The sequence below is a fragment of the Ambystoma mexicanum genome, chromosome 4p (assembly GCF_040938575.1).
Source record: "Ambystoma mexicanum isolate Mex_15411 chromosome 4p, UKY_AmexF1_1, whole genome shotgun sequence".
In the NCBI taxonomy this organism is placed as follows: domain Eukaryota; kingdom Metazoa; phylum Chordata; class Amphibia; order Caudata; family Ambystomatidae; genus Ambystoma; species Ambystoma mexicanum.
In genome coordinates, this window is record NC_090927.1 from 843532028 (window position 1) to 843556973 (window position 24946).

General features: G+C 46.9%; 53 non-coding genes and 29 pseudogenes across 53 annotated transcripts; all 82 read right to left on the bottom strand.

Annotated features, from left to right (window-relative positions):
- Positions 1–67: 67 nt before the first annotated feature.
- LOC138464887 (5S ribosomal RNA) lies at positions 68–186 on the bottom strand. The gene has a single exon (XR_011267464.1). It is a non-coding gene; the product is annotated as a 5S ribosomal RNA (ribosomal RNA).
- Positions 187–292: 106 nt separating this feature from the next.
- LOC138463388 (5S ribosomal RNA) lies at positions 293–411 on the bottom strand. The gene has a single exon (XR_011265975.1). It is a non-coding gene; the product is annotated as a 5S ribosomal RNA (ribosomal RNA).
- A 453-nt stretch (positions 412–864) lies between these two features.
- Positions 865–973, bottom strand: LOC138458017 (5S ribosomal RNA; annotated as a pseudogene).
- A 106-nt stretch (positions 974–1079) lies between these two features.
- LOC138465282 (5S ribosomal RNA) lies at positions 1080–1198 on the bottom strand. Its single transcript, XR_011267855.1, has one exon. It is a non-coding gene; the product is annotated as a 5S ribosomal RNA (ribosomal RNA).
- A 106-nt stretch (positions 1199–1304) lies between these two features.
- LOC138461173 (5S ribosomal RNA) lies at positions 1305–1423 on the bottom strand. The gene has a single exon (XR_011263805.1). It is a non-coding gene; the product is annotated as a 5S ribosomal RNA (ribosomal RNA).
- A 106-nt stretch (positions 1424–1529) lies between these two features.
- Positions 1530–1648, bottom strand: LOC138464899 (5S ribosomal RNA). The gene has a single exon (XR_011267476.1). It is a non-coding gene; the product is annotated as a 5S ribosomal RNA (ribosomal RNA).
- A 106-nt stretch (positions 1649–1754) lies between these two features.
- LOC138455602 (5S ribosomal RNA) lies at positions 1755–1873 on the bottom strand (annotated as a pseudogene).
- Positions 1874–2336: 463 nt separating this feature from the next.
- Positions 2337–2445, bottom strand: LOC138456721 (5S ribosomal RNA; annotated as a pseudogene).
- A 106-nt stretch (positions 2446–2551) lies between these two features.
- LOC138456056 (5S ribosomal RNA) lies at positions 2552–2660 on the bottom strand (annotated as a pseudogene).
- A 106-nt stretch (positions 2661–2766) lies between these two features.
- Positions 2767–2885, bottom strand: LOC138461979 (5S ribosomal RNA). Its single transcript, XR_011264582.1, has one exon. It is a non-coding gene; the product is annotated as a 5S ribosomal RNA (ribosomal RNA).
- A 106-nt stretch (positions 2886–2991) lies between these two features.
- LOC138464911 (5S ribosomal RNA) lies at positions 2992–3110 on the bottom strand. The gene has a single exon (XR_011267488.1). It is a non-coding gene; the product is annotated as a 5S ribosomal RNA (ribosomal RNA).
- Positions 3111–3216: 106 nt separating this feature from the next.
- On the bottom strand, positions 3217–3335 carry LOC138454328 (5S ribosomal RNA). The gene has a single exon (XR_011261010.1). It is a non-coding gene; the product is annotated as a 5S ribosomal RNA (ribosomal RNA).
- Positions 3336–3799: 464 nt separating this feature from the next.
- Positions 3800–3908, bottom strand: LOC138458528 (5S ribosomal RNA; annotated as a pseudogene).
- A 106-nt stretch (positions 3909–4014) lies between these two features.
- LOC138459504 (5S ribosomal RNA) lies at positions 4015–4123 on the bottom strand (annotated as a pseudogene).
- Positions 4124–4229: 106 nt separating this feature from the next.
- LOC138454657 (5S ribosomal RNA) lies at positions 4230–4348 on the bottom strand. The gene has a single exon (XR_011261325.1). It is a non-coding gene; the product is annotated as a 5S ribosomal RNA (ribosomal RNA).
- Positions 4349–4454: 106 nt separating this feature from the next.
- Positions 4455–4573, bottom strand: LOC138463555 (5S ribosomal RNA). The gene has a single exon (XR_011266141.1). It is a non-coding gene; the product is annotated as a 5S ribosomal RNA (ribosomal RNA).
- Positions 4574–5036: 463 nt separating this feature from the next.
- Positions 5037–5145, bottom strand: LOC138459355 (5S ribosomal RNA; annotated as a pseudogene).
- Positions 5146–5251: 106 nt separating this feature from the next.
- Positions 5252–5370, bottom strand: LOC138461890 (5S ribosomal RNA). The gene has a single exon (XR_011264495.1). It is a non-coding gene; the product is annotated as a 5S ribosomal RNA (ribosomal RNA).
- Positions 5371–5476: 106 nt separating this feature from the next.
- Positions 5477–5595, bottom strand: LOC138463507 (5S ribosomal RNA). Its single transcript, XR_011266094.1, has one exon. It is a non-coding gene; the product is annotated as a 5S ribosomal RNA (ribosomal RNA).
- A 106-nt stretch (positions 5596–5701) lies between these two features.
- Positions 5702–5820, bottom strand: LOC138461284 (5S ribosomal RNA). The gene has a single exon (XR_011263907.1). It is a non-coding gene; the product is annotated as a 5S ribosomal RNA (ribosomal RNA).
- Positions 5821–6283: 463 nt separating this feature from the next.
- LOC138458019 (5S ribosomal RNA) lies at positions 6284–6392 on the bottom strand (annotated as a pseudogene).
- Positions 6393–6498: 106 nt separating this feature from the next.
- Positions 6499–6617, bottom strand: LOC138454734 (5S ribosomal RNA). The gene has a single exon (XR_011261398.1). It is a non-coding gene; the product is annotated as a 5S ribosomal RNA (ribosomal RNA).
- A 106-nt stretch (positions 6618–6723) lies between these two features.
- On the bottom strand, positions 6724–6842 carry LOC138465188 (5S ribosomal RNA). The gene has a single exon (XR_011267763.1). It is a non-coding gene; the product is annotated as a 5S ribosomal RNA (ribosomal RNA).
- Positions 6843–7305: 463 nt separating this feature from the next.
- LOC138456722 (5S ribosomal RNA) lies at positions 7306–7414 on the bottom strand (annotated as a pseudogene).
- Positions 7415–7520: 106 nt separating this feature from the next.
- LOC138462767 (5S ribosomal RNA) lies at positions 7521–7639 on the bottom strand. Its single transcript, XR_011265359.1, has one exon. It is a non-coding gene; the product is annotated as a 5S ribosomal RNA (ribosomal RNA).
- Positions 7640–7745: 106 nt separating this feature from the next.
- LOC138465256 (5S ribosomal RNA) lies at positions 7746–7864 on the bottom strand. Its single transcript, XR_011267831.1, has one exon. It is a non-coding gene; the product is annotated as a 5S ribosomal RNA (ribosomal RNA).
- A 463-nt stretch (positions 7865–8327) lies between these two features.
- Positions 8328–8436, bottom strand: LOC138457718 (5S ribosomal RNA; annotated as a pseudogene).
- Positions 8437–8542: 106 nt separating this feature from the next.
- LOC138459427 (5S ribosomal RNA) lies at positions 8543–8651 on the bottom strand (annotated as a pseudogene).
- Positions 8652–8757: 106 nt separating this feature from the next.
- On the bottom strand, positions 8758–8876 carry LOC138461174 (5S ribosomal RNA). The gene has a single exon (XR_011263806.1). It is a non-coding gene; the product is annotated as a 5S ribosomal RNA (ribosomal RNA).
- Positions 8877–8982: 106 nt separating this feature from the next.
- On the bottom strand, positions 8983–9101 carry LOC138461148 (5S ribosomal RNA). Its single transcript, XR_011263783.1, has one exon. It is a non-coding gene; the product is annotated as a 5S ribosomal RNA (ribosomal RNA).
- Positions 9102–9207: 106 nt separating this feature from the next.
- On the bottom strand, positions 9208–9326 carry LOC138463556 (5S ribosomal RNA). Its single transcript, XR_011266142.1, has one exon. It is a non-coding gene; the product is annotated as a 5S ribosomal RNA (ribosomal RNA).
- A 463-nt stretch (positions 9327–9789) lies between these two features.
- Positions 9790–9898, bottom strand: LOC138456723 (5S ribosomal RNA; annotated as a pseudogene).
- A 106-nt stretch (positions 9899–10004) lies between these two features.
- On the bottom strand, positions 10005–10123 carry LOC138459908 (5S ribosomal RNA). Its single transcript, XR_011262687.1, has one exon. It is a non-coding gene; the product is annotated as a 5S ribosomal RNA (ribosomal RNA).
- A 106-nt stretch (positions 10124–10229) lies between these two features.
- Positions 10230–10348, bottom strand: LOC138454658 (5S ribosomal RNA). Its single transcript, XR_011261326.1, has one exon. It is a non-coding gene; the product is annotated as a 5S ribosomal RNA (ribosomal RNA).
- A 106-nt stretch (positions 10349–10454) lies between these two features.
- Positions 10455–10573, bottom strand: LOC138462443 (5S ribosomal RNA). The gene has a single exon (XR_011265038.1). It is a non-coding gene; the product is annotated as a 5S ribosomal RNA (ribosomal RNA).
- Positions 10574–10679: 106 nt separating this feature from the next.
- Positions 10680–10798, bottom strand: LOC138462622 (5S ribosomal RNA). The gene has a single exon (XR_011265217.1). It is a non-coding gene; the product is annotated as a 5S ribosomal RNA (ribosomal RNA).
- Positions 10799–11251: 453 nt separating this feature from the next.
- On the bottom strand, positions 11252–11360 carry LOC138457608 (5S ribosomal RNA; annotated as a pseudogene).
- Positions 11361–11466: 106 nt separating this feature from the next.
- On the bottom strand, positions 11467–11585 carry LOC138463534 (5S ribosomal RNA). The gene has a single exon (XR_011266120.1). It is a non-coding gene; the product is annotated as a 5S ribosomal RNA (ribosomal RNA).
- A 106-nt stretch (positions 11586–11691) lies between these two features.
- Positions 11692–11810, bottom strand: LOC138462455 (5S ribosomal RNA). Its single transcript, XR_011265051.1, has one exon. It is a non-coding gene; the product is annotated as a 5S ribosomal RNA (ribosomal RNA).
- A 106-nt stretch (positions 11811–11916) lies between these two features.
- LOC138463557 (5S ribosomal RNA) lies at positions 11917–12035 on the bottom strand. The gene has a single exon (XR_011266143.1). It is a non-coding gene; the product is annotated as a 5S ribosomal RNA (ribosomal RNA).
- A 463-nt stretch (positions 12036–12498) lies between these two features.
- LOC138456724 (5S ribosomal RNA) lies at positions 12499–12607 on the bottom strand (annotated as a pseudogene).
- Positions 12608–12713: 106 nt separating this feature from the next.
- LOC138457892 (5S ribosomal RNA) lies at positions 12714–12822 on the bottom strand (annotated as a pseudogene).
- Positions 12823–12928: 106 nt separating this feature from the next.
- LOC138454553 (5S ribosomal RNA) lies at positions 12929–13048 on the bottom strand. Its single transcript, XR_011261225.1, has one exon. It is a non-coding gene; the product is annotated as a 5S ribosomal RNA (ribosomal RNA).
- A 106-nt stretch (positions 13049–13154) lies between these two features.
- LOC138455802 (5S ribosomal RNA) lies at positions 13155–13273 on the bottom strand (annotated as a pseudogene).
- A 106-nt stretch (positions 13274–13379) lies between these two features.
- LOC138464923 (5S ribosomal RNA) lies at positions 13380–13498 on the bottom strand. The gene has a single exon (XR_011267500.1). It is a non-coding gene; the product is annotated as a 5S ribosomal RNA (ribosomal RNA).
- A 106-nt stretch (positions 13499–13604) lies between these two features.
- LOC138465189 (5S ribosomal RNA) lies at positions 13605–13723 on the bottom strand. Its single transcript, XR_011267764.1, has one exon. It is a non-coding gene; the product is annotated as a 5S ribosomal RNA (ribosomal RNA).
- Positions 13724–14186: 463 nt separating this feature from the next.
- On the bottom strand, positions 14187–14295 carry LOC138456725 (5S ribosomal RNA; annotated as a pseudogene).
- A 106-nt stretch (positions 14296–14401) lies between these two features.
- Positions 14402–14520, bottom strand: LOC138462467 (5S ribosomal RNA). The gene has a single exon (XR_011265063.1). It is a non-coding gene; the product is annotated as a 5S ribosomal RNA (ribosomal RNA).
- A 106-nt stretch (positions 14521–14626) lies between these two features.
- LOC138465257 (5S ribosomal RNA) lies at positions 14627–14745 on the bottom strand. The gene has a single exon (XR_011267832.1). It is a non-coding gene; the product is annotated as a 5S ribosomal RNA (ribosomal RNA).
- Positions 14746–15208: 463 nt separating this feature from the next.
- On the bottom strand, positions 15209–15317 carry LOC138457719 (5S ribosomal RNA; annotated as a pseudogene).
- Positions 15318–15423: 106 nt separating this feature from the next.
- LOC138459428 (5S ribosomal RNA) lies at positions 15424–15532 on the bottom strand (annotated as a pseudogene).
- A 106-nt stretch (positions 15533–15638) lies between these two features.
- LOC138461175 (5S ribosomal RNA) lies at positions 15639–15757 on the bottom strand. Its single transcript, XR_011263807.1, has one exon. It is a non-coding gene; the product is annotated as a 5S ribosomal RNA (ribosomal RNA).
- A 106-nt stretch (positions 15758–15863) lies between these two features.
- On the bottom strand, positions 15864–15982 carry LOC138463331 (5S ribosomal RNA). Its single transcript, XR_011265918.1, has one exon. It is a non-coding gene; the product is annotated as a 5S ribosomal RNA (ribosomal RNA).
- Positions 15983–16088: 106 nt separating this feature from the next.
- Positions 16089–16207, bottom strand: LOC138463558 (5S ribosomal RNA). Its single transcript, XR_011266144.1, has one exon. It is a non-coding gene; the product is annotated as a 5S ribosomal RNA (ribosomal RNA).
- Positions 16208–16670: 463 nt separating this feature from the next.
- LOC138457515 (5S ribosomal RNA) lies at positions 16671–16779 on the bottom strand (annotated as a pseudogene).
- A 106-nt stretch (positions 16780–16885) lies between these two features.
- Positions 16886–17004, bottom strand: LOC138459909 (5S ribosomal RNA). The gene has a single exon (XR_011262689.1). It is a non-coding gene; the product is annotated as a 5S ribosomal RNA (ribosomal RNA).
- Positions 17005–17110: 106 nt separating this feature from the next.
- LOC138463741 (5S ribosomal RNA) lies at positions 17111–17229 on the bottom strand. The gene has a single exon (XR_011266327.1). It is a non-coding gene; the product is annotated as a 5S ribosomal RNA (ribosomal RNA).
- Positions 17230–17335: 106 nt separating this feature from the next.
- LOC138462479 (5S ribosomal RNA) lies at positions 17336–17454 on the bottom strand. Its single transcript, XR_011265075.1, has one exon. It is a non-coding gene; the product is annotated as a 5S ribosomal RNA (ribosomal RNA).
- Positions 17455–17560: 106 nt separating this feature from the next.
- On the bottom strand, positions 17561–17679 carry LOC138462623 (5S ribosomal RNA). Its single transcript, XR_011265218.1, has one exon. It is a non-coding gene; the product is annotated as a 5S ribosomal RNA (ribosomal RNA).
- Positions 17680–18132: 453 nt separating this feature from the next.
- LOC138457609 (5S ribosomal RNA) lies at positions 18133–18241 on the bottom strand (annotated as a pseudogene).
- A 106-nt stretch (positions 18242–18347) lies between these two features.
- On the bottom strand, positions 18348–18466 carry LOC138463536 (5S ribosomal RNA). Its single transcript, XR_011266122.1, has one exon. It is a non-coding gene; the product is annotated as a 5S ribosomal RNA (ribosomal RNA).
- Positions 18467–18572: 106 nt separating this feature from the next.
- Positions 18573–18691, bottom strand: LOC138465260 (5S ribosomal RNA). Its single transcript, XR_011267833.1, has one exon. It is a non-coding gene; the product is annotated as a 5S ribosomal RNA (ribosomal RNA).
- Positions 18692–19144: 453 nt separating this feature from the next.
- LOC138456726 (5S ribosomal RNA) lies at positions 19145–19253 on the bottom strand (annotated as a pseudogene).
- Positions 19254–19359: 106 nt separating this feature from the next.
- LOC138459887 (5S ribosomal RNA) lies at positions 19360–19468 on the bottom strand (annotated as a pseudogene).
- Positions 19469–19574: 106 nt separating this feature from the next.
- Positions 19575–19683, bottom strand: LOC138459431 (5S ribosomal RNA; annotated as a pseudogene).
- Positions 19684–19789: 106 nt separating this feature from the next.
- On the bottom strand, positions 19790–19908 carry LOC138461177 (5S ribosomal RNA). Its single transcript, XR_011263809.1, has one exon. It is a non-coding gene; the product is annotated as a 5S ribosomal RNA (ribosomal RNA).
- Positions 19909–20014: 106 nt separating this feature from the next.
- On the bottom strand, positions 20015–20133 carry LOC138461149 (5S ribosomal RNA). Its single transcript, XR_011263784.1, has one exon. It is a non-coding gene; the product is annotated as a 5S ribosomal RNA (ribosomal RNA).
- A 106-nt stretch (positions 20134–20239) lies between these two features.
- LOC138463560 (5S ribosomal RNA) lies at positions 20240–20358 on the bottom strand. The gene has a single exon (XR_011266147.1). It is a non-coding gene; the product is annotated as a 5S ribosomal RNA (ribosomal RNA).
- Positions 20359–20821: 463 nt separating this feature from the next.
- LOC138456728 (5S ribosomal RNA) lies at positions 20822–20930 on the bottom strand (annotated as a pseudogene).
- Positions 20931–21036: 106 nt separating this feature from the next.
- LOC138459910 (5S ribosomal RNA) lies at positions 21037–21155 on the bottom strand. Its single transcript, XR_011262690.1, has one exon. It is a non-coding gene; the product is annotated as a 5S ribosomal RNA (ribosomal RNA).
- Positions 21156–21261: 106 nt separating this feature from the next.
- Positions 21262–21380, bottom strand: LOC138463744 (5S ribosomal RNA). The gene has a single exon (XR_011266329.1). It is a non-coding gene; the product is annotated as a 5S ribosomal RNA (ribosomal RNA).
- A 106-nt stretch (positions 21381–21486) lies between these two features.
- On the bottom strand, positions 21487–21605 carry LOC138462491 (5S ribosomal RNA). The gene has a single exon (XR_011265087.1). It is a non-coding gene; the product is annotated as a 5S ribosomal RNA (ribosomal RNA).
- A 106-nt stretch (positions 21606–21711) lies between these two features.
- On the bottom strand, positions 21712–21830 carry LOC138462624 (5S ribosomal RNA). Its single transcript, XR_011265219.1, has one exon. It is a non-coding gene; the product is annotated as a 5S ribosomal RNA (ribosomal RNA).
- A 453-nt stretch (positions 21831–22283) lies between these two features.
- LOC138457611 (5S ribosomal RNA) lies at positions 22284–22392 on the bottom strand (annotated as a pseudogene).
- A 106-nt stretch (positions 22393–22498) lies between these two features.
- On the bottom strand, positions 22499–22617 carry LOC138463537 (5S ribosomal RNA). Its single transcript, XR_011266124.1, has one exon. It is a non-coding gene; the product is annotated as a 5S ribosomal RNA (ribosomal RNA).
- A 106-nt stretch (positions 22618–22723) lies between these two features.
- Positions 22724–22842, bottom strand: LOC138465261 (5S ribosomal RNA). Its single transcript, XR_011267834.1, has one exon. It is a non-coding gene; the product is annotated as a 5S ribosomal RNA (ribosomal RNA).
- A 453-nt stretch (positions 22843–23295) lies between these two features.
- Positions 23296–23404, bottom strand: LOC138456729 (5S ribosomal RNA; annotated as a pseudogene).
- Positions 23405–23510: 106 nt separating this feature from the next.
- Positions 23511–23619, bottom strand: LOC138459888 (5S ribosomal RNA; annotated as a pseudogene).
- Positions 23620–23725: 106 nt separating this feature from the next.
- On the bottom strand, positions 23726–23844 carry LOC138461980 (5S ribosomal RNA). Its single transcript, XR_011264583.1, has one exon. It is a non-coding gene; the product is annotated as a 5S ribosomal RNA (ribosomal RNA).
- Positions 23845–23950: 106 nt separating this feature from the next.
- On the bottom strand, positions 23951–24069 carry LOC138465146 (5S ribosomal RNA). Its single transcript, XR_011267721.1, has one exon. It is a non-coding gene; the product is annotated as a 5S ribosomal RNA (ribosomal RNA).
- A 106-nt stretch (positions 24070–24175) lies between these two features.
- LOC138463561 (5S ribosomal RNA) lies at positions 24176–24294 on the bottom strand. Its single transcript, XR_011266148.1, has one exon. It is a non-coding gene; the product is annotated as a 5S ribosomal RNA (ribosomal RNA).
- Positions 24295–24757: 463 nt separating this feature from the next.
- Positions 24758–24866, bottom strand: LOC138456730 (5S ribosomal RNA; annotated as a pseudogene).
- Positions 24867–24946: the final 80 nt, after the last annotated feature.

Here is a 24946-nt window from a genome sequence, read left to right on the forward strand (position 1 = left end):
GGCTAGACCTTGCAGTTTTGAAAGGCAATTGAGAAATGGCTCACTTCCTGAACATGGAGTACAAAAAAGCCTACAGCACCTGGTATTCCCAGGCGGTCTCCCATCCAGGTACTAACTAGGCCCGACACTGCTTAGCTTCTGAGATCAGACGAGATCAGGCGCATTCAGTGTGGTGTGGCCGTAGGCTCTGGGCCTAGTGAGTTTTGTACTTTTAAGCATCTAGTCGGCTAGACCTTGCAGTTTTAAAAGGCAATTGAGAAAGGGCTCACTTCCTGAACTTGGAGCACAAAAAAGCCTACAGCACCTGGTATTCCCAGGCAGTCTCCCATCCAGGTACTAACTAGGCCTGACACTGCTTAACTTCCGAGATCAGACGAGATCGGGTGCATTCAGTGTGGTGTGGCCGTAGGCTCTAGGAATGCTAAGAATATTACTCTTATGCATTTGCATTTAGTAAGCTAAGCCATGCAGCCACTTGCAACATGATACCACGCTCATCGCTCGATCAGGCGAGATATATAAGACTGGTGGGCCCATTCAGGACTCCTATGTCTGGTAGGATAACTTTAATTCATCCATCCTGTGTCTGTTGCAGGGAGGTGGAGAGAACAATCAACACAATAATGGTTTTCTTTCATGCCTCTTGAAGGACTCAATATTCTCTGTACTGCATTACATGTGAAAGTCGATTTATTACCCATGAACACACTACCTGTATGCTAATTCTATGTAAAAAGGTAGCTCCAGCCCTCATGATGTTGTCCAACATTTCCGCTATAAAACGGGATACAATTATTTTGGAAACATACCAAATTTGAAAAATAATTGAGAAGTTGCGCAATTACTAATCATGGAGCACAAAAAAGCCTACAGCACCTGGTATTCCCAGGCAGTCTCCCATCCAGGTACTAACTAGGCCCGACCCTGCTTAGCTTCCGAGATCAGGCGCATTCAGTGTGGTGTGGCCGTAGGCTCTGGGCCTAGTGAGTTTTGTACTTTTAAGCATCTAGTCGGCTAGACCTTGCAGTTTTGAAAGGCAATTGTGAAATGGCTCACTTCCTGAACTTGGAGCACAAAAAAGCCTACAGCACCTGGTATTCCCAGGTGGTCTCCCATCCAGGTACTAACTAGGCCCGACACTGCTTAGTTTCCGAGATCAGACGAGATCGGGCGCAATCAGTGTGGTGTGGCCATAGGCTGTGGGCCTAGTGAGTTTTGTACTTTTAAGCATCTAGTCAGCTAGACCTTGCAGTTTTGAAAGGCAATTGAGAAATGGCTCACTTCCTGAACTTGGAGCACAAAAAAGCCTACAGCACCTGGTATTCCCAGGCGGTCTCCCATCCAGGTACTAACGAGGCCCAACACTGCTTAGCTTCCGAGATCAGACGAGATCGGGCGCATTCAGTGTGGTGTGGCCGTAGGCTCTGGGCCTTGTGAGTTTTGTACTTTTAAGCATCTAGTCGGCTAGACCTTGCAGTTTTGAAAGGCAATTGAGAAATGGCTCACTTCCTGAACTTGGAGTACAAAAAAGCCTACAGCACCTGGTATTCCCAGGCGGTCTCCCATCCAGGTACTAACTAGGCCCGACACTGCTTAGCTTCTGAGATCAGACGAGATCAGGCGCATTCAGTGTGGTGTGGCCGTAGGCTCTGGGCCTAGTGAGTTTTGTACTTTTAAGCATCTAGTCGGCTAGACCTTGCAGTTTTAAAAGGCAATTGAGAAAGGGCTCACTTCCTGAACTTGGAGCACAAAAAAGCCTACAGCACCTGGTATTCCCAGGCGGTCTCACATCCAGGTACTAACTAGGCCTGACACTGCTTAACTTCCGAGATCAGACAAGATCAGGTGCATTCAGTGTGGTGTGGCCGTAGGCTCTAGGAATGCTAAGAATATTACTCTTATGCATTTGCATTTAGTAAGCTAAGCCATGCAGCCACTTGCAACATGATACCACGCTCATCGCTCGATCAGGCTCGATCAGGCGAGATATATAAGACTGGTGGGCCCATTCAGGACTCCTATGTCTGGTAGGATAACTTTAATTCATCCATCCTGTGTCTGTTGCAGGGAGGTGGAGAGAACAATCAACACAATAATGGTTTTCTTTCATGCCTCTTGAAGGACTCAATATTCTCTGTACTGCATTACATGTGAAAGTCGATTTATTACCCATGAACACACTACCTGTATGCTAATTCTATGTAAAAAGGTAGCTCCAGCCCTCATGATGTTGTCCAACATTTCCGCTATAAAACGGGATACAATTATTTTGGAAACATACCAAATTTGAAAAATAATTGAGAAGTTGCGCAATTACTAATCATGGAGCACTAAAAAGCCTACAGCACCTGGTATTCCCAGGCAGTCTCCCATCCAGGTACTAACTAGGCCCGACCCTGCTTAGCTTCCGAGATCGGGCGCATTCAGTGTGGTGTGGCCGTAGGCTCTGGGCCTAGTGAGTTTTGTACTTTTAAGCATCTAGTCGGCTAGACCTTGCAGTTTTGAAAGGCAATTGTGAAATGGCTCACTTCCTGAACTTGGAGCACAAAAAAGCCTACAGCACCTGGTATTCCCAGGTGGTCTCCCATCCAGGTACTAACTAGGCCCAACACTGCTTAGCTTCCGAGATCAGGCGCAATCAGTGTGGTGTGGCCGTAGGCTCTGGGCCTAGTGAGTTTTGTACTTTTAAGCATCTAGTCAGCTAGACCTTGCAGTTTTGAAAGGCAATTGAGAAATGGCTCACTTCCTGAACTTGGAGCACAAAAAAGCCTACAGCACCTGGTATTCCCAGGCGGTCTCCCATCCAGGTACTAACGAGGCCCGACACTGCTTAGCTTCCGAGATCAGACGAGATCGGGCGCATTCAGTGTGGTGTGGCCGTAGGCTCTGGGCCTTGTGAGTTTTGTACTTTTAAGCATCTAGTCGGCTAGACCTTGCAGTTTTGAAAGGCAATTGAGAAATGGCTCACTTCCTGAACTTGGAGTACAAAAAAGCCTACAGCACCTGGTATTCCCAGGCGGTCTCCCATCCAGGTACTAACTAGGCCCGACACTGCTTAGCTTCTGAGATCAGACGAGATCAGGCGCATTCAGTGTGGTGTGGCCGTAGGCTCTGGGCCTAGTGAGTTTTGTACTTTTAAGCATCTAGTCGGCTAGACCTTGCAGTTTTAAAAGGCAATTGAGAAAGGGCTCACTTCCTGAACTTGGAGCACAAAAAAGCCTACAGCACCTGGTATTCCCAGGCAGTCTCCCATCCAGGTACTAACTAGGCCTGACACTGCTTAACTTCCAAGATCAGACGAGATCGGGTGCATTCAGTGTGGTGTGGCCGTAGGCTCTAGGAATGCTAAGAATATTACTCTTATGCATTTGCATTTAGTAAGCTAAGCCATGCAGCCACTTGCAACATGATACCACGCTCATCGCTCGATCAGCGCTCGATCAGGCGAGATATATAAGACTGGTGGGCCCATTCAGGACTCCTATGTCTGGTAGGATAACTTTAATTCATCCATCCTGTGTCTGTTGCAGGGAGGTGGAGAGAACAATCAACACAATAATGGTTTTCTTTCATGCCTCTTGAAGGACTCAATATTCTCTGTACTGCATTACATGTGAAAGTCGATTTATTACCCATGAACACACTACCTGTATGCTAATTCTATGTAAAAAGGTAGCTCCAGCCCTCATGATGTTGTCCAACATTTCCGCTATAAAACGGGATACAATTATTTTGGAAACATACCAAATTTGAAAAATAATTGAGAAGTTGCGCAATTACTAATCATGGAGCACAAAAAAGCCTACAGCACCTGGTATTCCCAGGCAGTCTCCCATCCAGGTACTAACTAGGCCCGACCCTGCTTAGCTTCTGAGATCGGGCGCATTCAGTGTGGTGTGGCCGTAGGCTCTGGGCCTAGTGAGTTTTGTACTTTTAAGCATCTAGTCGGCTAGACCTTGCAGTTTTGAAAGGCAATTGTGAAATTGCTCACTTCCTGAACTTGGAGCACAAAAAAGCCTACAGCACCTGGTATTCCCAGGTGGTCTCTCATCCAGGTACTAACTAGGCCCGACACTGCTTAGCTTCCGAGATCAGACGCAATCAGTGTGGTGTGGCAGTAGGCTCTGGGCCTAGTGAGTTTTGTACTTTTAAGCATCTAGTCAGCTAGACCTTGCAGTTTTGAAAGGCAATTGAGAAATGGCTCACTTCCTGAACTTGGAGCACAAAAAAGCCTACAGCACCTGGTATTCCCAGGCGGTCTCCCATCCAGGTACTAACGAGGCCCGACACTGCTTAGCTTCCGAGATCAGACAAGATCAGGCGCATTCAGTGTGGTGTGGCCGTAGGCTCTGGGCCTAGTGAGTTTTGTACTTTTAAGCATCTAGTCGGCTAGACCTTGCAGTTTTAAAAGGCAATTGAGAAAGGGCTCACTTCCTGAACTTGGAGCACAAAAAAGCCTACAGCACCTGGTATTCCCAGGCGGTCTCCCATCCAGGTACTAACTAGGCCTGACACTGCTTAACTTCCAAGATCAGACGAGATCGGGTGCATTCAGTGTGGTGTGGCCGTAGGCTCTAGGAATGCTAAGAATATTACTCTTATGCATTTGCATTTAGTAAGCTAAGCCATGCAGCCACTTGCAACATGATACCACGCTCATCGCTCGATCAGGCTCGATCAGGCGAGATATATAAGACTGGTGGGCCCATTCAGGACTCCTATGTCTGGTAGGATAACTTTAATTCATCCATCCTGTGTCTGTTGCAGGGAGGTGGAGAGAACAATCAACACAATAATGGTTTTCTTTCATGCCTCTTGAAGGACTCAATATTCTCTGTACTGCATTACATGTGAAAGTCGATTTATTACCCATGAACACACTACCTGTATGCTAATTCTATGTAAAAAGGTAGCTCCAGCCCTCATGATGTTGTCCAACATTTCCGCTATAAAACGGGATACAATTATTTTGGAAACATACCAAATTTGAAAAATAATTGAGAAGTTGCGCAATTACTAATCATGGAGCACAAAAAAGCATACAGCACCTGGTATTCCCAGGCAGTCTCCCATCCAGGTAATAACTAGGCCCGACCCTGCTTAGCTTCCGAGATCGGGCGCATTCAGTGTGGTGTGGCCGTAGGCTCTGGGCCTAGTGAGTTTTGTACTTTTAAGCATCTAGTCGGCTAGACCTTGCAGTTTTGAAAGGCAATTGTGAAATGGCTCACTTCCTGAACTTGGAGCACAAAAAAGCCTACAGCACCTGGTATTCCCAGGTGGTCTCCCATCCAGGTACTAACTAGGCCCGACACTGCTTAGCTTCCGAGATCAGACGAGATCGGGCGCAATCAGTGTGGTGTGGCCATAGGCTCTGGGCCTAGTGAGTTTTGTACTTTTAAGCATCTAGTCAGCTAGACCTTGCAGTTTTGAAAGGCAATTGAGAAATGGCTCACTTCCTGAACTTGGAGTACAAAAAAGCCTACAGCACCTGGTATTCCCAGGCGGTCTCCCATCCAGGTACTAACTAGGCCTGACACTGCTTAGCTTCTGAGATCAGACGAGATCAGGCGCATTCAGTGTGGTGTGGCCGTAGGCTCTGGGCCTAGTGAGTTTTGTACTTTTAAGCATCTAGTCGGCTAGACCTTGCAGTTTTAAAAGGCAATTGAGAAAGGGCTCACTTCCTGAACTTGGAGCACAAAAAAGCCTACAGCACCTGGTATTCCCAGGCGGTCTCCCATCCAGGTACTAACTAGGCCTGACACTGCTTAACTTCCGAGATCAGACGAGATCGGGTGCATTCAGTGTGGTGTGGCCGTAGGCTCTAGGAATGCTAAGAATATTACTCTTATGCATTTGCATTTAGTAAGCTAAGCCATGCAGCCACTTGCAACATGATACCACGCTCATCGCTCGATCAGGCTCGATCAGGCGAGATATATAAGACTGGTGGGCCCATTCAGGACTCCTATGTCTGGTAGGATAACTTTAATTCATCCATCCTGTGTCTGTTGCAGGGAGGTGGAGAGAACAATCAACACAATAATGGTTTTCTTTCATGCCTCTTGAAGGACTCAATATTCTCTGTGCTGCATTACATGTGAAAGTCGATTTATTACCCATGAACACACTACCTGTATGCTAATTCTATGTAAAAAGGTAGCTCCAGCCCTCATGATGTTGTCCAACATTTCCGCTATAAAACGGGATACAATTATTTTGGAAACATACCAAATTTGAAAAATAATTGAGAAGTTGCGCAATTACTAATCATGGAGCACAAAAAAGCCTACAGCACCTGGTATTCCCAGGCAGTCTCCCATCCAGGTACTAACTAGGCCCGACCCTGCTTAGCTTCCGAGATCAGGCGCATTCAGTGTGGTGTGGCCGTAGGCTCTGGGCCTAGTGAGTTTTGTACTTTTAAGCATCTAGTCGGCTAGACCTTGCAGTTTTGAAAGGCAATTGTGAAATGGCTCACTTCCTGAACTTGGAGCACAAAAAAGCCTACAGCACCTGGTATTCCCAGGCGGTCTCCCATCCAGGTACTAAAGAGGCCTGACACTGCTTAGCTTCCGAGATCAGACGAGATCGGGCGCATTCAGTGTGGTGTGGCCGTAGGCTCTGGACCTTGTGAGTTTTGTACTTTTAAGCATCTAGTCTGCTAGACCTTGCAGTTTTGAAAGGCAATTGAGAAATGGCTCACTTCCTGAACTTGGAGTACAAAAAAGCCTACAGCACCTGGTATTCCCAGGCGGTCTCCCATCCAGGTACTAACTAGGCCCGACACTGCTTAGCTTCTGAGATCAGACGAGATCGGTTGCATTCAGTGTGGTGTGGCCGTAGGCTCTAGGAATGCTAAGAATATTACTCTTATGCATTTGCATTTAGTAAGCTAAGCCATGCAGCCACTTGCAACATGATACCACGCTCATCGCTCGATCAGGCTCGATCAGGCGAGATATATAAGACTGGTGGGCCCATTCAGGACTCCTATGTCTGGTAGGATAACTTTAATTCATCCATCCTGTGTCTGTTGCAGGGAGGTGGAGAGAACAATCAACACAATAATGGTTTTCTTTCATGCCTCTTGAAGGACTCAATATTCTCTGTACTGCATTACATGTGAAAGTCGATTTATTACCCATGAACACACTACCTGTATGCTAATTCTATGTAAAAAGGTAGCTCCAGCCCTCATGATGTTGTCCAACATTTCCGCTATAAAACGGGATACAATTATTTTGGAAACATACCAAATTTGAAAAATAATTGAGAAGTTGCGCAATTACTAATCATGGAGCACAAAAAAGCCTACAGCACCTGGTATTCCCAGGCAGTCTCCCATCCAGGTACTAACTAGGCCCGACCCTGCTTAGCTTCCGAGATCGGGCGCATTCAGTGTGGTGTGGCCGTAGGCTCTGGGCCTAGTGAGTTTTGTACTTTTAAGCATCTAGTCGGCTAGACCTTGCAGTTTTGAAAGGGAATTGTGAAATGGCTCACTTCCTGAACTTGGAGCACAAAAAAGCCTACAGCACCTGGTATTCCCAGGTGGTCTCCCATCCAGGTACTAACTAGGCCCGACACTGCTTAGCTTCTGAGATCAGATGAGATCAGGCGCATTCAGTGTGGTGTGGCCGTAGGCTCTGGGCCTAGTGAGTTTTGTACTTTTAAGCATCTAGTCGGCTAGACCTTGCAGTTTTAAAAGGCAATTGAGAAAGGGCTCACTTCCTGAACTTGGAGCACAAAAAAGCCTACAGCACCTGGTATTCCCAGGCGGTCTCCCATCCAGGTACTAACTAGGCCTGACACTGCTTAACTTCCGAGATCAGACGAGATTGGGTGCATTCAGTGTGGTGTGGCCGTAGGCTCTAGGAATGCTAAGAATATTACTCTTATGCATTTGCATTTAGTAAGCTAAGCCATGCAGCCACTTGCAACATGATACCACGCTCATCGCTCGATCAGGCTCGATCAGGCGAGATATATAAGACTGGTGGGCCCATTCAGGACTCCTATGTCTGGTAGGATAACTTTAATTCATCCATCCTGTGTCTGTTGCAGGGAGGTGGAGAGAACAATCAACACAATAATGGTTTTCTTTCATGCCTCTTGAAGGACTCAATATTCTCTGTACTGCATTACATGTGAAAGTCGATTTATTACCCAAGAACACACTACCTGTATGCTAATTCTATGTAAAAAGGTAGCTCCAGCCCTCATGATGTTGTCCAACATTTCCGCTATAAAACGGGATACAATTATTTTGGAAACATACCAAATTTGAAAAATAATTGAGAAGTTGTGCAATTACTAATCATGGAGCACAAAAAAGCCTACAGCACCTGATATTCCCAGGCAGTCTCCCATCCAGGTACTAACTAGGCCCGACCCTGCTTAGCTTCCGAGATCGGGCGCATTCAGTGTGGTGTGGCCGTAGGCTCTGGGCATAGTGAGTTTTGTACTTTTAAGCATCTAGTCGGCTAGACCTTGCAGTTTTGAAAGGCAATTGTGAAATGGCTCACTTCCAGAACTTGGAGCACAAAAAAGCCTACAGCACCTGGTATTCCCAGGCGGTCTCCCATCCAGGTACTAACGAGGCCGGACACTGCTTAGCTTCCGAGATCAGACGCATTCAGTGTGGTGTGGCCGTAGGCTCTGGGCCTTGTGAGTTTTGTACTTTTAAGCATCTAGTCGGCTAGACCTTGCAGTTTTGAAAGGCAATTGTGAAATGGCTCACTTCCTGAACTTGGAGCACAAAAAAGCCTACAGCACCTGGTATTCCCAGGCGGTCTCCCATCCAGGTACTAACGAGGCCCAACACTGCTTAGCTTCCGAGATCAGACGAGATCGGGCGCATTCAGTGTGGTGTGGCCGTAGGCTCTGGGCCTTGTGAGTTTTGTACTTTTAAGCATCTAGTCGGCTAGACCTTGCAGTTTTGAAAGGCAATTGAGAAATGGCTCACTTCCTGAACTTGGAGTACAAAAAAGCCTACAGCACCTGGTATTCCCAGGCGGTCTCCCATCCAGGTACTAACTAGGCCCGACACTGCTTAGCTTCTGAGATCAAACGAGATCAGGCGCATTCAGTGTGGTGTGGCCGTAGGCTCTGGGCCTAGTGAGTTTTGTACTTTTAAGCATCTAGTCGGCTAGACCTTGCAGTTTTAAAAGGCAATTGAGAAAGGGCTCACTTCCTGAACTTGGAGCACAAAAAAGCCTACAGCACCTGGTATTCCCAGGCGGTCTCCCATCCAGGTACTAACTAGGCCTGACACTGCTTAACTTCCAAGATCAGACGAGATCGGGTGCATTCAGTGTGGTGTGGCCGTAGGCTCTAGGAATGCTAAGAATATTACTCTTATGCATTTGCATTTAGTAAGCTAAGCCATGCAGCCACTTGCAACATGATACAACGCTCATCGCTCGATCAGGCTCGATCAGGCGAGATATATAAGACTGGTGGGCCCATTCAGGACTCCTATGTCTGGTAGGATAACTTTAATTCATCCATCCTGTGTCTGTTGCAGGGAGGTGGAGAGAACAATCAACACAATAATGGTTTTCTTTCATGCCTCTTGAAGGACTCAATATTCTCTGTACTGCATTACATGTGAAAGTCGATTTATTACCCATGAACACACTACCTGTATGCTAATTCTATGTAAAAAGGTAGCTCCAGCCCTCATGATGTTGTCCAACATTTCCGCTATAAAACGGGATACAATTATTTTGGAAACATACCAAATTTGAAAAATAATTGAGAAGTTGCGCAATTACTAATCATGGAGCACAAAAAAGCCTACAGCACCTGGTATTCCCAGGCAGTCTCCCATCCAGGTACTAACTAGGCCCGACCCTGCTTAGCTTCCGAGATCGGGCGCATTCAGTGTGGTGTGGCCGTAGGCTCTGGGCCTTGTGAGTTTTGTACTTTTAAGCATCTAGTCGGCTAGACCTTGCAGTTTTGAAAGGCAATTGTGAAATGGCTCACTTCCTGAACTTGGAGCACAAAAAAGCCTACAGCACCTGGTATTCCCAGGTGGTCTCCCATCCAGGTACTAACTAGGCCCGACACTGCTTAGCTTCCGAGATCAGACGAGATCGGGCGCAATCAGTGTGGTGTGGCCGTAGGCTCTGGGCCTAGTGAGTTTTGTACTTTTAAGCATCTAGTCAGCTAGACCTTGCAGTTTTGAAAGGCAATTGAGAAATGGCTCACTTCCTGAACTTGGAGCACAAAAAAGCCTACAGCACCTGGTATTCCCAGGCGGTCTCCCATCCAGGTACTAACGAGGCCCGACACTGCTTAGCTTCCGAGATCAGACAAGATCAGGCGCATTCAGTGTGGTGTGGCCGTAGGCTCTGAGCCTTGTGAGTTTTGTACTTTTAAGCATCTAGTCGGCTAGACCTTGCAGTTTTGAAAGGCAATTGAGAAATGGCTCACTTCCTGAACTTGGAGTACAAAAAAGCCTACAGCACCTGGTATTCCCAGGTGGTCTCCCATCCAGGTACTAACTAGGCCCGACACTGCTTAGCTTCTGAGATCAGACGAGATCAGGCGCATTCAGTGTGGTGTGGCCGTAGGCTCTGGGCCTAGTGAGTTTTGTACTTTTAAGCATCTAGTCGGCTAGACCTTGCAGTTTTAAAAGGCAATTGAGAAAGGGCTCACTTCCTGAACTTGGAGCACAAAAAAGCCTACAGCACCTGGTATTCCCAGGCGGTCTCCCATCCAGGTACTAACTAGGCCTGACACTGCTTAACTTCCGAGATCAGACGAGATCGGGTGCATTCAGTGTGGTGTGGCCATAGGCTCTAGGAATGCTAAGAATATTACTCTTATGCATTTGCATTTAGTAAGCTAAGCCATGCAGCCACTTGCAACATGATACCACGCTCATCGCTCGATCAGGCTCGATATATAAGACTGGTGGGCCCATTCAGGACTCCTATGTCTGGTAGGATAACTTTAATTCATCCATCCTGTGTCTGTTGCAGGGAGGTGGAGAGAACAATCAACACAATAATGGTTTTCTTTCATGCCTCTTGAAGGACTCAATATTCTCTGTACTGCATTACATGTGAAAGTCGATTTATTACCCATGAACACACTACCTGTATGCTAATTCTATGTAAAAAGGTAGCTCCAGCCCTCATGATGTTGTCCAACATTTCCGCTATAAAACGGGATACAATTATTTTGGAAACATACCAAATTTGAAAAATAATTGAGAAGTTGCGCAATTACTAATCATGGAGCACAAAAAAGCCTACAGCACCTGGTATTCCCACGCAGTCTCCCATCCAGGTACTAACTAGGCCCGACCCTGCTTAGCTTCTGAGATCAGGCGCATTCAGTGTGGTGTGGCCGTAGGCTCTGGGCCTAGTGAGTTTTGTACTTTTAAGCATCTAGTCGGCTAGACCTTGCAGTTTTGAAAGGCAATTGTGAAATGGCTCACTTCCTGAACTTGGAGCACAAAAAAGCCTACAGCACCTGGTATTCCCAGGCGGTCTCCCATCCAGGTACTAAAGAGGCCCGACACTGCTTAGCTTCCGAGATCAGACGAGATCGGGCGCATTCAGTGTGGTGTGGCCGTAGGCTCTGGGCCTTGTGAGTTTTGTACTTTTAAGCATCTAGTCGGCTAGACCTTGCAGTTTTGAAAGGCAATTGAGAAATGGCTCACTTCCTGAACTTGGAGTACAAAAAAGCCTACAGCACCTGGTATTCCCAGGTGGTCTCCCATCCAGGTACTAACTAGGCCCGACACTGCTTAGCTTCTGAGATCAGACGAGATCAGGCGCATTCAGTGTGGTGTGGCCGTAGGCTCTGGGCCTAGTGAGTTTTGTACTTTTAAGCATCTAGTCGGCTAGACCTTGCAGTTTTAAAAGGCAATTGAGAAAGGGCTCACTTCCTGAACTTGGAGCACAAAAAAGCCTACAGCACCTGGTATTCCCAGGCGGTCTCCCATCCAGGTACTAACTAGGCCTGACACTGCTTAACTTCCAAGATCAGACGAGATCGGGTGCATTCAGTGTGGTGTGGCCGTAGGCTCTAGGAATGCTAAGAATATTACTCTTATGCATTTGCATTTAGTAAGCTAAGCCATGCAGCCACTTGCAACATGATACCACGCTCATCGCTCGATCAGGCTCGATCAGGCGAGATATATAAGACTGGTGGGCCCATTCAGGACTCCTATGTCTGGTAGGATAACTTTAATTCATCCATCCTGTGTCTGTTGCAGGGAGGTGGAGAGAACAATCAACACAATAATGGTTTTCTTTCATGCCTCTTGAAGGACTCAATATTCTCTGTACTGCATTACATGTGAAAGTCGATTTATTACCCATGAACACACTACCTGTATGCTAATTCTATGTAAAAAGGTAGCTCCAGCCCTCATGATGTTGTCCAACATTTCCGCTATAAAACGGGATACAATTATTTTGGAAACATACCAAATTTGAAAAATAATTGAGAAGTTGCGCAATTACTAATCATGGAGCACAAAAAAGCCTACAGCACCTGGTATTCCCAGGCAGTCTCCCATCCAGGTACTAACTAGGCCCGACCCTGCTTAGCTTCCGAGATCGGGCGCATTCAGTGTGGTGTGGCCGTAGGCTCTAGGCCTAGTGAGTTTTGTACTTTTAAGCATCTAGTCGGCTAGACCTTGCAGTTTTGAAAGGCAATTGTGAAATGGCTCACTTCCTGAACTTGGAGCACAAAAAAGCCTACAGCACCTGGTATTCCCAGGCGGTCTCCCATCCAGGTACTAACGAGGCCCGACACTGCTTAGCTTCCGAGATCAGACGCATTCAGTGTGGTGTGGCCGTAGGCTCTGGGCCTTGTGAGTTTTGTACTTTTAAGCATCTAGTCGGCTAGACCTTGCAGTTTTGAAAGGCAATTGTGAAATGGCTCACTTCCTGAACTTGGAGCACAAAAAAGCCTACAGCACCTGGTATTCCCAGGTGGTCTTCCCATCCAGGTACTAACTAGGCCCGACACTGCTTAGCTTCCGAGATCAGACGAGATCGGGCGCAATCAGTGTGGTGTGGCCGTAGGCTCTGGGCCTAGTGAGTTTTGTACTTTTAAGCATCTAGTCAGCTAGACCTTGCAGTTTTGAAAGGCAATTGAGAAATGGCTCACTTCCTGAACTTGGAGCACAAAAAAGCCTACAGCACCTGGTATTCCCAGGCCGTCTCCCATCCAGGTACTAACGAGGCCCGACACTGCTTAGCTTCCGAGACCAGACGAGATCGGGCGCATTCAGTGTGGTGTGTCCGTAGGCTCTGAGCCTTGTGAGTTTTGTACTTTTAAGCATCTAGTCGGCTAGACCTTGCAGTTTTGAAAGGCAATTGAGAAATGGCTCACTTCCTGAACTTGGAGTACAAAAAAGCCTACAGCACCTGGTATTCCCAGGCGGTCTCCCATCCAGGTACTAACTAGGCCCGACACTGCTTAGCTTCTGAGATCAGACGAGATCAGGCGCATTCAGTGTGGTGTGGCCGTAGGCTCTGGACCTTGTGAGTTTTGTACTTTTAAGCATCTAGTCTGCTAGACCTTGCAGTTTTGAAAGGCAATTGAGAAATGGCTCACTTCCTGAACTTGGAGTACAAAAAAGCCTACAGCACCTGGTATTCCCAGGCGGTCTCCCATCCAGGTACTAACTAGGCCCGACACTGCTTAGCTTCTGAGATCAGACGAGATCGGTTGCATTCAGTGTGGTGTGGCCGTAGGCTCTAGGAATGCTAAGAATATTACTCTTATGCATTTGCATTTAGTAAGCTAAGCCATGCAGCCACTTGCAACATGATACCACGCTCATCGCTCGATCAGGCTCGATCAGGCGAGATATATAAGACTGGTGGGCCCATTCAGGACTCCTATGTCTGGTAGGATAACTTTAATTCATCCATCCTGTGTCTGTTGCAGGGAGGTGGAGAGAACAATCAACACAATAATGGTTTTCTTTCATGCCTCTTGAAGGACTCAATATTCTCTGTACTGCATTACATGTGAAAGTCGATTTATTACCCATGAACACACTACCTGTATGCTAATTCTATGTAAAAAGGTAGCTCCAGCCCTCATGATGTTGTCCAACATTTCCGCTATAAAACGGGATACAATTATTTTGGAAACATACCAAATTTGAAAAATAATTGAGAAGTTGCGCAATTACTAATCATGGAGCACAAAAAAGCCTACAGCACCTGGTATTCCCAGGCAGTCTCCCATCCAGGTACTAACTAGGCCCGACCCTGCTTAGCTTCCGAGATCGGGCGCATTCAGTGTGGTGTGGCCGTAGGCTCTGGGCCTAGTGAGTTTTGTACTTTTAAGCATCTAGTCGGCTAGACCTTGCAGTTTTGAAAGGGAATTGTGAAATGGCTCACTTCCTGAACTTGGAGCACAAAAAAGCCTACAGCACCTGGTATTCCCAGGTGGTCTCCCATCCAGGTACTAACTAGGCCCGACACTGCTTAGCTTCTGAGATCAGACGAGATCAGGCGCATTCAGTGTGGTGTGGCCGTAGGCTCTGGGCCTAGTGAGTTTTGTACTTTTAAGCATCTAGTCGGCTAGACCTTGCAGTTTTAAAAGGCAATTGAGAAAGGGCTCACTTCCTGAACTTGGAGCACAAAAAAGCCTACAGCACCTGGTATTCCCAGGCGGTCTCCCATCCAGGTACTAACTAGGCCTGACACTGCTTAACTTCCGAGATCAGACGAGATTGGGTGCATTCAGTGTGGTGTGGCCGTAGGCTCTAGGAATGCTAAGAATATTACTCTTATGCATTTGCATTTAGTAAGCTAAGCCATGCAGCCACTTGCAACATGATACCACGCTCATCGCTCGATCAGGCTCGATCAGGCGAGATATATAAGACTGGTGGGCCCATTCAGGACTCCTATGTCTGGTAGGATAACTTTAATTCATCCATCCTGTGTCTGTTGCAGGGAGGTGGAGAGAACAATCAACACAATAATGGTTTTCTTTCATGCCTCTTGAAGGACTCAATATTCTCTGTACTGCATTACATGTGAAAGTCGATTTATTACCCAAGAACACACTACCTGTATGCTAATTCTATGTAAAAAGGTAGCTCCAGCCCTCATGATGTTGTCCAACATTTCCGCTATAAAACGGGATACAATTATTTTGGAAACATACCAAATTTGAAAAATAATTGAGAAGTTGTGCAATTACTAATCATGGAGCACAAAAAAGCCTACAGCACCTGATATTCCCAGGCAGTCTCCCATCCAGGTACTAACTAGGCCCGACCCTGCTTAGCTTCCGAGATCGGGCGCATTCAGTGTGGTGTGGCCGTAGGCTCTGGGCATAGTGAGTTTTGTACTTTTAAGCATCTAGTCGGCTAGACCTTGCAGTTTTGAAAGGCAATTGTGAAATGGCTCACTTCCAGAACTTGGAGCACAAAAAAGCCTACAGCACCTGGTATTCCCAGGCGGTCTCCCATCCAGGTACTAACGAGGCCGGACACTGCTTAGCTTCCGAGATCAGACGCATTCAGTGTGGTGTGGCCGTAGGCTCTGGGCCTTGTGAGTTTTGTACTTTTAAGCATCTAGTCGGCTAGACCTTGCAGTTTTGAAAGGCAATTGTGAAATGGCTCACTTCCTGAACTTGGAGCACAAAAAAGCCTACAGCACCTGGTATTCCCAGGCGGTCTCCCATCCAGGTACTAACGAGGCCCAACACTGCTTAGCTTCCGAGATCAGACGAGATCGGGCGCATTCAGTGTGGTGTGGCCGTAGGCTCTGGGCCTTGTGAGTTTTGTACTTTTAAGCATCTAGTCGGCTAGACCTTGCAGTTTTGAAAGGCAATTGAGAAATGGCTCACTTCCTGAACTTGGAGTACAAAAAAGCCTACAGCACCTGGTATTCCCAGGCAGTCTCCCATCCAGGTACTAACTAGGCCCGACACTGCTTAGCTTCTGAGATCAAACGAGATCAGGCGCATTCAGTGTGGTGTGGCCGTAGGCTCTGGGCCTAGTGAGTTTTGTACTTTTAAGCATCTAGTCGGCTAGACCTTGCAGTTTTAAAAGGCAATTGAGAAAGGGCTCACTTCCTGAACTTGGAGCACAAAAAAGCCTACAGCACCTGGTATTCCCAGGCGGTCTCCCATCCAGGTACTAACTAGGCCTGACACTGCTTAACTTCCAAGATCAGACGAGATCGGGTGCATTCAGTGTGGTGTGGCCGTAGGCTCTAGGAATGCTAAGAATATTACTCTTATGCATTTGCATTTAGTAAGCTAAGCCATGCAGCCACTTGCAACATGATACAACGCTCATCGCTCGATCAGGCTCGATCAGGCGAGATATATAAGACTGGTGGGCCCATTCAGGACTCCTATGTCTGGTAGGATAACTTTAATTCATCCATCCTGTGTCTGTTGCAGGGAGGTGGAGAGAACAATCAACACAATAATGGTTTTCTTTCATGCCTCTTGAAGGACTCAATATTCTCTGTACTGCATTACATGTGAAAGTCGATTTATTACCCATGAACACACTACCTGTATGCTAATTCTATGTAAAAAGGTAGCTCCAGCCCTCATGATGTTGTCCAACATTTCCGCTATAAAAAGGGATACAATTATTTTGGAAACATACCAAATTTGAAAAATAATTGAGAAGTTGCGCAATTACTAATCATGGAGCACAAAAATGCCTACAGCACCTGGTATTCCCAGGCAGTCTCCCATCCAGGTACTAACTAGGCCCGACCCTGCTTAGCTTCCGAGATCGGGCGCATTCAGTGTGGTGTGGCCGTAGGCTCTGGGCCTTGTGAGTTTTGTACTTTTAAGCATCTAGTCGGCTAGACCTTGCAGTTTTGAAAGGCAATTGTGAAATGGCTCACTTCCTGAACTTGGAGCACAAAAAAGCCTACAGCACCTGGTATTCCCAGGTGGTCTCCCATCCAGGTACTAACTAGGCCCGACACTGCTTAGCTTCCGAGATCAGACGAGATCGGGCGCAATCAGTGTGGTGTGGCCGTAGGCTCTGGGCCTAGTGAGTTTTGTACTTTTAAGCATCTAGTCAGCTAGACCTTGCAGTTTTGAAAGGCAATTGAGAAATGGCTCACTTCCTGAACTTGGAGCACAAAAAAGCCTACAGCACCTGGTATTCCCAGGCGGTCTCCCATCCAGGTACTAACGAGGCCCGACACTGCTTAGCTTCCGAGATCAGACGAGATCAGGCGCATTCAGTGTGGTGTGGCCGTAGGCTCTGAGCCTTGTGAGTTTTGTACTTTTAAGCATCTAGTCGGCTAGACCTTGCAGTTTTGAAAGGCAATTGAGAAATGGCTCACTTCCTGAACTTGGAGTACAAAAAAGCCTACAGCACCTGGTATTCCCAGGTGGTCTCCCATCCAGGTACTAACTAGGCCCGACACTGCTTAGCTTCTGAGATCAGACGAGATCAGGCGCATTCAGTGTGGTGTGGCCGTAGGCTCTGGGCCTAGTGAGTTTTGTACTTTTAAGCATCTAGTCGGCTAGACCTTGCAGTTTTAAAAGGCAATTGAGAAAGGGCTCACTTCCTGAACTTGGAGCACAAAAAAGCCTACAGCACCTGGTATTCCCAGGCGGTCTCCCATCCAGGTACTAACTAGGCCTGACACTGCTTAACTTCCGAGATCAGACGAGATCGGGTGCATTCAGTGTGGTGTGGCCATAGGCTCTAGGAATGCTAAGAATATTACTCTTATGCATTTGCATTTAGTAAGCTAAGCCATGCAGCCACTTGCAACATGATACCACGCTCATCGCTCGATCAGGCTCGATATATAAGACTGGTGGGCCCATTCAGGACTCCTATGTCTGGTAGGATAACTTTAATTCATCCATCCTGTGTCTGTTGCAGGGAGGTGGAGAGAACAATCAACACAATAATGGTTTTCTTTCATGCCTCTTGAAGGACTCAATATTCTCTGTACTGCATTACATGTGAAAGTCGATTTATTACCCATGAACACACTACCTGTATGCTAATTCTATGTAAAAAGGTAGCTCCAGCCCTCATGATGTTGTCCAACATTTCCGCTATAAAACGGGATACAATTATTTTGGAAACATACCAAATTTGAAAAATAATTGAGAAGTTGCGCAATTACTAATCATGGAGCACAAAAAAGCCTACAGCACCTGGTATTCCCACGCAGTCTCCCATCCAGGTACTAACTAGGCCCGACCCTGCTTAGCTTCTGAGATCAGGCGCATTCAGTGTGGTGTGGCCGTAGGCTCTGGGCCTAGTGAGTTTTGTACTTTTAAGCATCTAGTCGGCTAGACCTTGCAGTTTTGAAAGGCAATTGTGAAATGGCTCACTTCCTGAACTTGGAGCACAAAAAAGCCTACAGCACCTGGTATTCCCAGGCGGTCTCCCATCCAGGTACTAAAGAGGCCCGACACTGCTTAGCTTCCGAGATCAGACGAGATCGGGCGCATTCAGTGTGGTGTGGCCGTAGGCTCTGGGCCTTGTGAGTTTTGTACTTTTAAGCATCTAGTCTGCTAGACCTTGCAGTTTTAAAAGGCAATTGAGAAAGGGCTCACTTCCTGAACTTGGAGCACAAAAAAGCCTACAGCACCTGGTATTCCCAGGCGGTCTCCCATCCAGGTACTAACTAGGCCTGACACTGCTTAACTTCCGAGATCAGACGAGATTGGGTGCATTCAGTGTGGTGTGGCCGTAGGCTCTAGGAGTGCTAAGAATATTACTCTTATGCATTTGCATTTAGTAAGCTAAGCCATGCAGCCACTTGCAACATGATACCACGCTCATCGCTCGATCAGGCGAGATATATAAGACTGGTGGGCCCATTCAGGACTCCTATGTCTGGTAGGATAACTTTAATTCATCCATCCTGTGTCTGTTGCAGGGAGGTGGAGAGAACAATCAACACAATAATGGTTTTCTTTCATGCCTCTTGAAGGACTCAATATTCTCTGTACTGCATTACATGTGAAAGTCGATTTATTACCCATGAACACACTACCTGTATGCTAATTCTATGTAAAAAGGTAGCTCCAGCCCTCATGATGTTGTCCAACATTTCCGCTATAAAACGGGATACAATTATTTTGGAAACATACCAAATTTGAAAAATAATTGAGAAGTTGTGCAATTACTAATCATGGAGCACAAAAAAGCCTACAGCACCTGGTATTCCCAGGCAGTCTCCCATCCAGGTACTAACTAGGCCCGACCCTGCTTAGCTTCCGAGATCGGGCGCATTCAGTGTGGTGTGGCCGTAGGCTCTGGGCCTAGTGAGTTTTGTACTTTTAAGCATCTAGTCGGCTAGACCTTGCAGTTTTGAAAGGCAATTGTGAAATGGCTCACTTCCTGAACTTGGAGCACAAAAAAGCCTACAGCACCTGGTATTCCCAGGCGGTCTCTCATCCAGGTACTAACGAGGCCGGACACTGCTTAGCTTCCGAGATCAGACGCATTCAGTGTGGTGTGGCCGTAGGCTTTGGGCCTAGTGAGTTTTGTACTTTTAAGCATCTAGTCGGCTAGACCTTGCAGTTTTGAAAGGCAATTGTGAAATGGCTCACTTCCAGAACTTGGAGCACAAAAAAGCCTACAGCACCTGGTATTCCCAGGCGGTCTCCCATCCAGGTACTAACGAGGCCGGACACTGCTTAGCTTCCGAGATCAGACGCATTCAGTGTGGTGTGGCCGTAGGCTCTGGGCCTTGTGAGTTTTGTACTTTTAAGCATCTAGTCGGCTAGACCTTGCAGTTTTGAAAGGCAATTGTGAAATGGCTCACTTCCTGAACTTGGAGCACAAAAAAGCCTACAGCACCTGGTATTCCCAGGCGGTCTCCCATCCAGGTACTAACGAGGCCCAACACTGCTTAGCTTCCGAGATCAGACGAGATCGGGCGCATTCAGTGTGGTGTGGCCGTAGGCTCTGGGCCTTGTGAGTTTTGTACTTTTAAGCATCTAGTCGGCTAGACCTTGCAGTTTTGAAAGGCAATTGAGAAATGGCTCACTTCCTGAACTTGGAGTACAAAAAAGCCTACAGCACCTGGTATTCCCAGGCGGTCTCCCATCCAGGTACTAACTAGGCCCGACACTGCTTAGCTTCTGAGATCAAACGAGATCAGGCGCATTCAGTGTGGTGTGGCCGTAGGCTCTGGGCCTAGTGAGTTTTGTACTTTTAAGCATCTAGTCGGCTAGACCTTGCAGTTTTAAAAGGCAATTGAGAAAGGGCTCACTTCCTGAACTTGGAGCACAAAAAAGCCTACAGCACCTGGTATTCCCAGGCGGTCTCCCATCCAGGTACTAACTAGGCCTGACACTGCTTAACTTCCAAGATCAGACGAGATCGGGTGCATTCAGTGTGGTGTGGCCGTAGGCTCTAGGAATGCTAAGAATATTACTCTTATGCATTTGCATTTAGTAAGCTAAGCCATGCAGCCACTTGCAACATGATACAACGCTCATCGCTCGATCAGGCTCGATCAGGCGAGATATATAAGACTGGTGGGCCCATTCAGGACTCCTATGTCTGGTAGGATAACTTTAATTCATCCATCCTGTGTCTGTTGCAGGGAGGTGGAGAGAACAATCAACACAATAATGGTTTTCTTTCATGCCTCTTGAAGGACTCAATATTCTCTGTACTGCATTACATGTGAAAGTCGATTTATTACCCATGAACACACTACCTGTATGCTAATTCTATGTAAAAAGGTAGCTCCAGCCCTCATGATGTTGTCCAACATTTCCGCTATAAAAAGGGATACAATTATTTTGGAAACATACCAAATTTGAAAAATAATTGAGAAGTTGCGCAATTACTAATCATGGAGCACAAAAAAGCCTACAGCACCTGGTATTCCCAGGCAGTCTCCCATCCAGGTACTAACTAGGCCCGACCCTGCTTAGCTTCCGAGATCGGGCGCATTCAGTGTGGTGTGGCCGTAGGCTCTGGGCCTTGTGAGTTTTGTACTTTTAAGCATCTAGTCGGCTAGACCTTGCAGTTTTGAAAGGCAATTGTGAAATGGCTCACTTCCTGAACTTGGAGCACAAAAAAGCCTACAGCACCTGGTATTCCCAGGTGGTCTCCCATCCAGGTACTAACTAGGCCCGACACTGCTTAGCTTCCGAGATCAGACGAGATCGGGCGCAATCAGTGTGGTGTGGCCGTAGGCTCTGGGCCTAGTGAGTTTTGTACTTTTAAGCATCTAGTCAGCTAGACCTTGCAGTTTTGAAAGGCAATTGAGAAATGGCTCACTTCCTGAACTTGGAGCACAAAAAAGCCTACAGCACCTGGTATTCCCAGGCGGTCTCCCATCCAGGTACTAACGAGGCCCGACACTGCTTAGCTTCCGAGATCAGACGAGATCAGGCGCATTCAGTGTGGTGTGGCCGTAGGCTCTGAGCCTTGTGAGTTTTGTACTTTTAAGCATCTAGTCGGCTAGACCTTGCAGTTTTGAAAGGCAATTGAGAAATGGCTCACTTCCTGAACTTGGAGTACAAAAAAGCCTACAGCACCTGGTATTCCCAGGTGGTCTCCCATCCAGGTACTAACTAGGCCCGACACTGCTTAGCTTCTGAGATCAGACGAGATCAGGCGCATTCAGTGTGGTGTGGCCGTAGGCTCTGGGCCTAGTGAGTTTTGTACTTTTAAGCATCTAGTCGGCTAGACCTTGCAGTTTTAAAAGGCAATTGAGAAAGGGCTCACTTCCTGAACTTGGAGCACAAAAAAGCCTACAGCACCTGGTATTCCCAGGCGGTCTCCCATCCAGGTACTAACTAGGCCTGACACTGCTTAACTTCCGAGATCAGACGAGATCGGGTGCATTCAGTGTGGTGTGGCCATAGGCTCTAGGAATGCTAAGAATATTACTCTTATGCATTTGCATTTAGTAAGCTAAGCCATGCAGCCACTTGCAACATGATACCACGCTCATCGCTCGATCAGGCTCGATATATAAGACTGGTGGGCCCATTCAGGACTCCTATGTCTGGTAGGATAACTTTAATTCATCCATCCTGTGTCTGTTGCAGGGAGGTGGAGAGAACAATCAACACAATAATGGTTTTCTTTCATGCCTCTTGAAGGACTCAATATTCTCTGTACTGCATTACATGTGAAAGTCGATTTATTACCCATGAACACACTACCTGTATGCTAATTCTATGTAAAAAGGTAGCTCCAGCCCTCATGATGTTGTCCAACATTTCCGCTATAAAACGGGATACAATTATTTTGGAAACATACCAAATTTGAAAAATAATTGAGAAGTTGCGCAATTACTAATCATGGAGCACAAAAAAGCCTACAGCACCTGGTATTCCCACGCAGTCTCCCATCCAGGTACTAACTAGGCCCGACCCTGCTTAGCTTCTGAGATCAGGCGCATTCAGTGTGGTGTGGCCGTAGGCTCTGGGCCTAGTGAGTTTTGTACTTTTAAGCATCTAGTCGGCTAGACCTTGCAGTTTTGAAAGGCAATTGTGAAATGGCTCACTTCCTGAACTTGGAGCACAAAAAAGCCTACAGCACCTGGTATTCCCAGGCGGTCTCCCATCCAGGTACTAAAGAGGCCCGACACTGCTTAGCTTCCGAGATCAGACGAGATCGGGCGCATTCAGTGTGGTGTGGCCGTAGGCTCTGGGCCTTGTGAGTTTTGTACTTTTAAGCATCTAGTCTGCTAGACCTTGCAGTTTTAAAAGGCAATTGAGAAAGGGCTCACTTCCTGAACTTGGAGCACAAAAAAGCCTACAGCACCTGGTATTCCCAGGCGGTCTCCCATCCAGGTACTAACTAGGCCTGACACTGCTTAACTTCCGAGATCAGACGAGATTGGGTGCATTCAGTGTGGTGTGGCCGTAGGCTCTAGGAGTGCTAAGAATATTACTCTTATGCATTTGCATTTAGTAAGCTAAGCCATGCAGCCACTTGCAACATGATACCACGCTCATCGCTCGATCAGGCGAGATATATAAGACTGGTGGGCCCATTCAGGACTCCTATGTCTGGTAGGATAACTTTAATTCATCCATCCTGTGTCTGTTGCAGGGAGGTGGAGAGAACAATCAACACAATAATGGTTTTCTTTCATGCCTCTTGAAGGACTCAATATTCTCTGTACTGCATTACATGTGAAAGTCGATTTATTACCCATGAACACACTACCTGTATGCTAATTCTATGTAAAAAGGTAGCTCCAGCCCTCATGATGTTGTCCAACATTTCCGCTATAAAACGGGATACAATTATTTTGGAAACATACCAAATTTGAAAAATAATTGAGAAGTTGTGCAATTACTAATCATGGAGCACAAAAAAGCCTACAGCACCTGGTATTCCCAGGCAGTCTCCCATCCAGGTACTAACTAGGCCCGACCCTGCTTAGCTTCCGAGATCGGGCGCATTCAGTGTGGTGTGGCCGTAGGCTCTGGGCCTAGTGAGTTTTGTACTTTTAAGCATCTAGTCGGCTAGACCTTGCAGTTTTGAAAGGCAATTGTGAAATGGCTCACTTCCTGAACTTGGAGCACAAAAAAGCCTACAGCACCTGGTATTCCCAGGCGGTCTCTCATCCAGGTACTAACGAGGCCGGACACTGCTTAGCTTCCGAGATCAGACGCATTCAGTGTGGTGTGGCCGTAGGCTTTGGGCCTAGTGAGTTTTGTACTTTTAAGCATCTAGTCGGCTAGACCTTGCAGTTTTGAAAGGCAATTGTGAAATGGCTCACTTCCTGAACTTGGAGCACAAAAAAGCCTACAGCACCTGGTATTCCCAGGCGGTCTCCCATCCAGGTACTAACGAGGCCCGACACTGCTTAGCTTCCGAGATCAGACGAGATCGGGCGCATTCAGTGTGGTGTGGCCGTAGGCTCTGAGCCTTGTGAGTTTTGTACTTTTAAGCATCTAGTCGGCTAGACCTTGCAGTTTTGAAAGGCAATTGCGAAATGGCTCACTTCCTGAACTTGGAGTACAAAAAAGCCTACAGCACCTGGTATTCCCAGGCGGTCTCCCATCCAGGTACTAACTAGGCCCGACACTGCTTAGCTTCTGAGATCAGACGAGATCAGGCGCATTCAGTGTGGTGTGGCAGTAGGTTCTGGGCCTAGTGAGTTTTGTACTTTTAAGCATCTAGTCGGCTAGACCTTGCAGTTTTAAAAGGCAATTGAGAAAGGGCTCACTTCCTGAACTTGGAGCACAAAAAAGCCTACAGCACCTGGTATTCCCAGGCGGTCTCCCATCCAGGTACTAACTAGGCCTGACACTGCTTAACTTCCAAGATCAGACGAGATCGGGTGCATTCAGTGTGGTGTGGCCGTAGGCTCTAGGAATGCTAAGAATATTACTCTTATGCATTTGCATTTAGTAAGCTAAGCCATGCAGCCACTTGCAACATGATACCACGCTCATCGCTCGATCAGGCTCGATCAGGCGAGATATATAAGACTGGTGGGCCCATTCAGGACTCCTATGTCTGGTAGGATAACTTTAATTCATCCATCCTGTGTCTGTTGCAGGGAGGTGGAGAGAACAATCAACACAATAATGGTTTTCTTTCATGCCTCTTGAAGGACTCAATATTCTCTGTACTGCATTACATGTGAAAGTCGATTTATTACCCATGAACACACTACCTGTATGCTAATTCTATGTAAAAAGGTAGCTCCAGCCCTCATGATGTTGTCCAACATTTCCGCTATAAAACGGGATACAATTATTTTGGAAACATACCAAATTTGAAAAATAATTGAGAAGTTGTGCAATTACTAATCATGGAGCACAAAAAAGCCTACAGCACCTGGTATTCCCAGGCAGTCTCCCATCCAGGTACTAACTAGGCCCGACCCTGCTTAGCTTCCGAGATCGGGCGCATTCAGTGTGGTGTGGCCGTAGGCTCTGGGCCTAGTGAGTTTTGTACTTTTAAGCATCTAGTTGGCTAGACCTTGCAGTTTTGAAAGGCAATTGTGAAATGGCT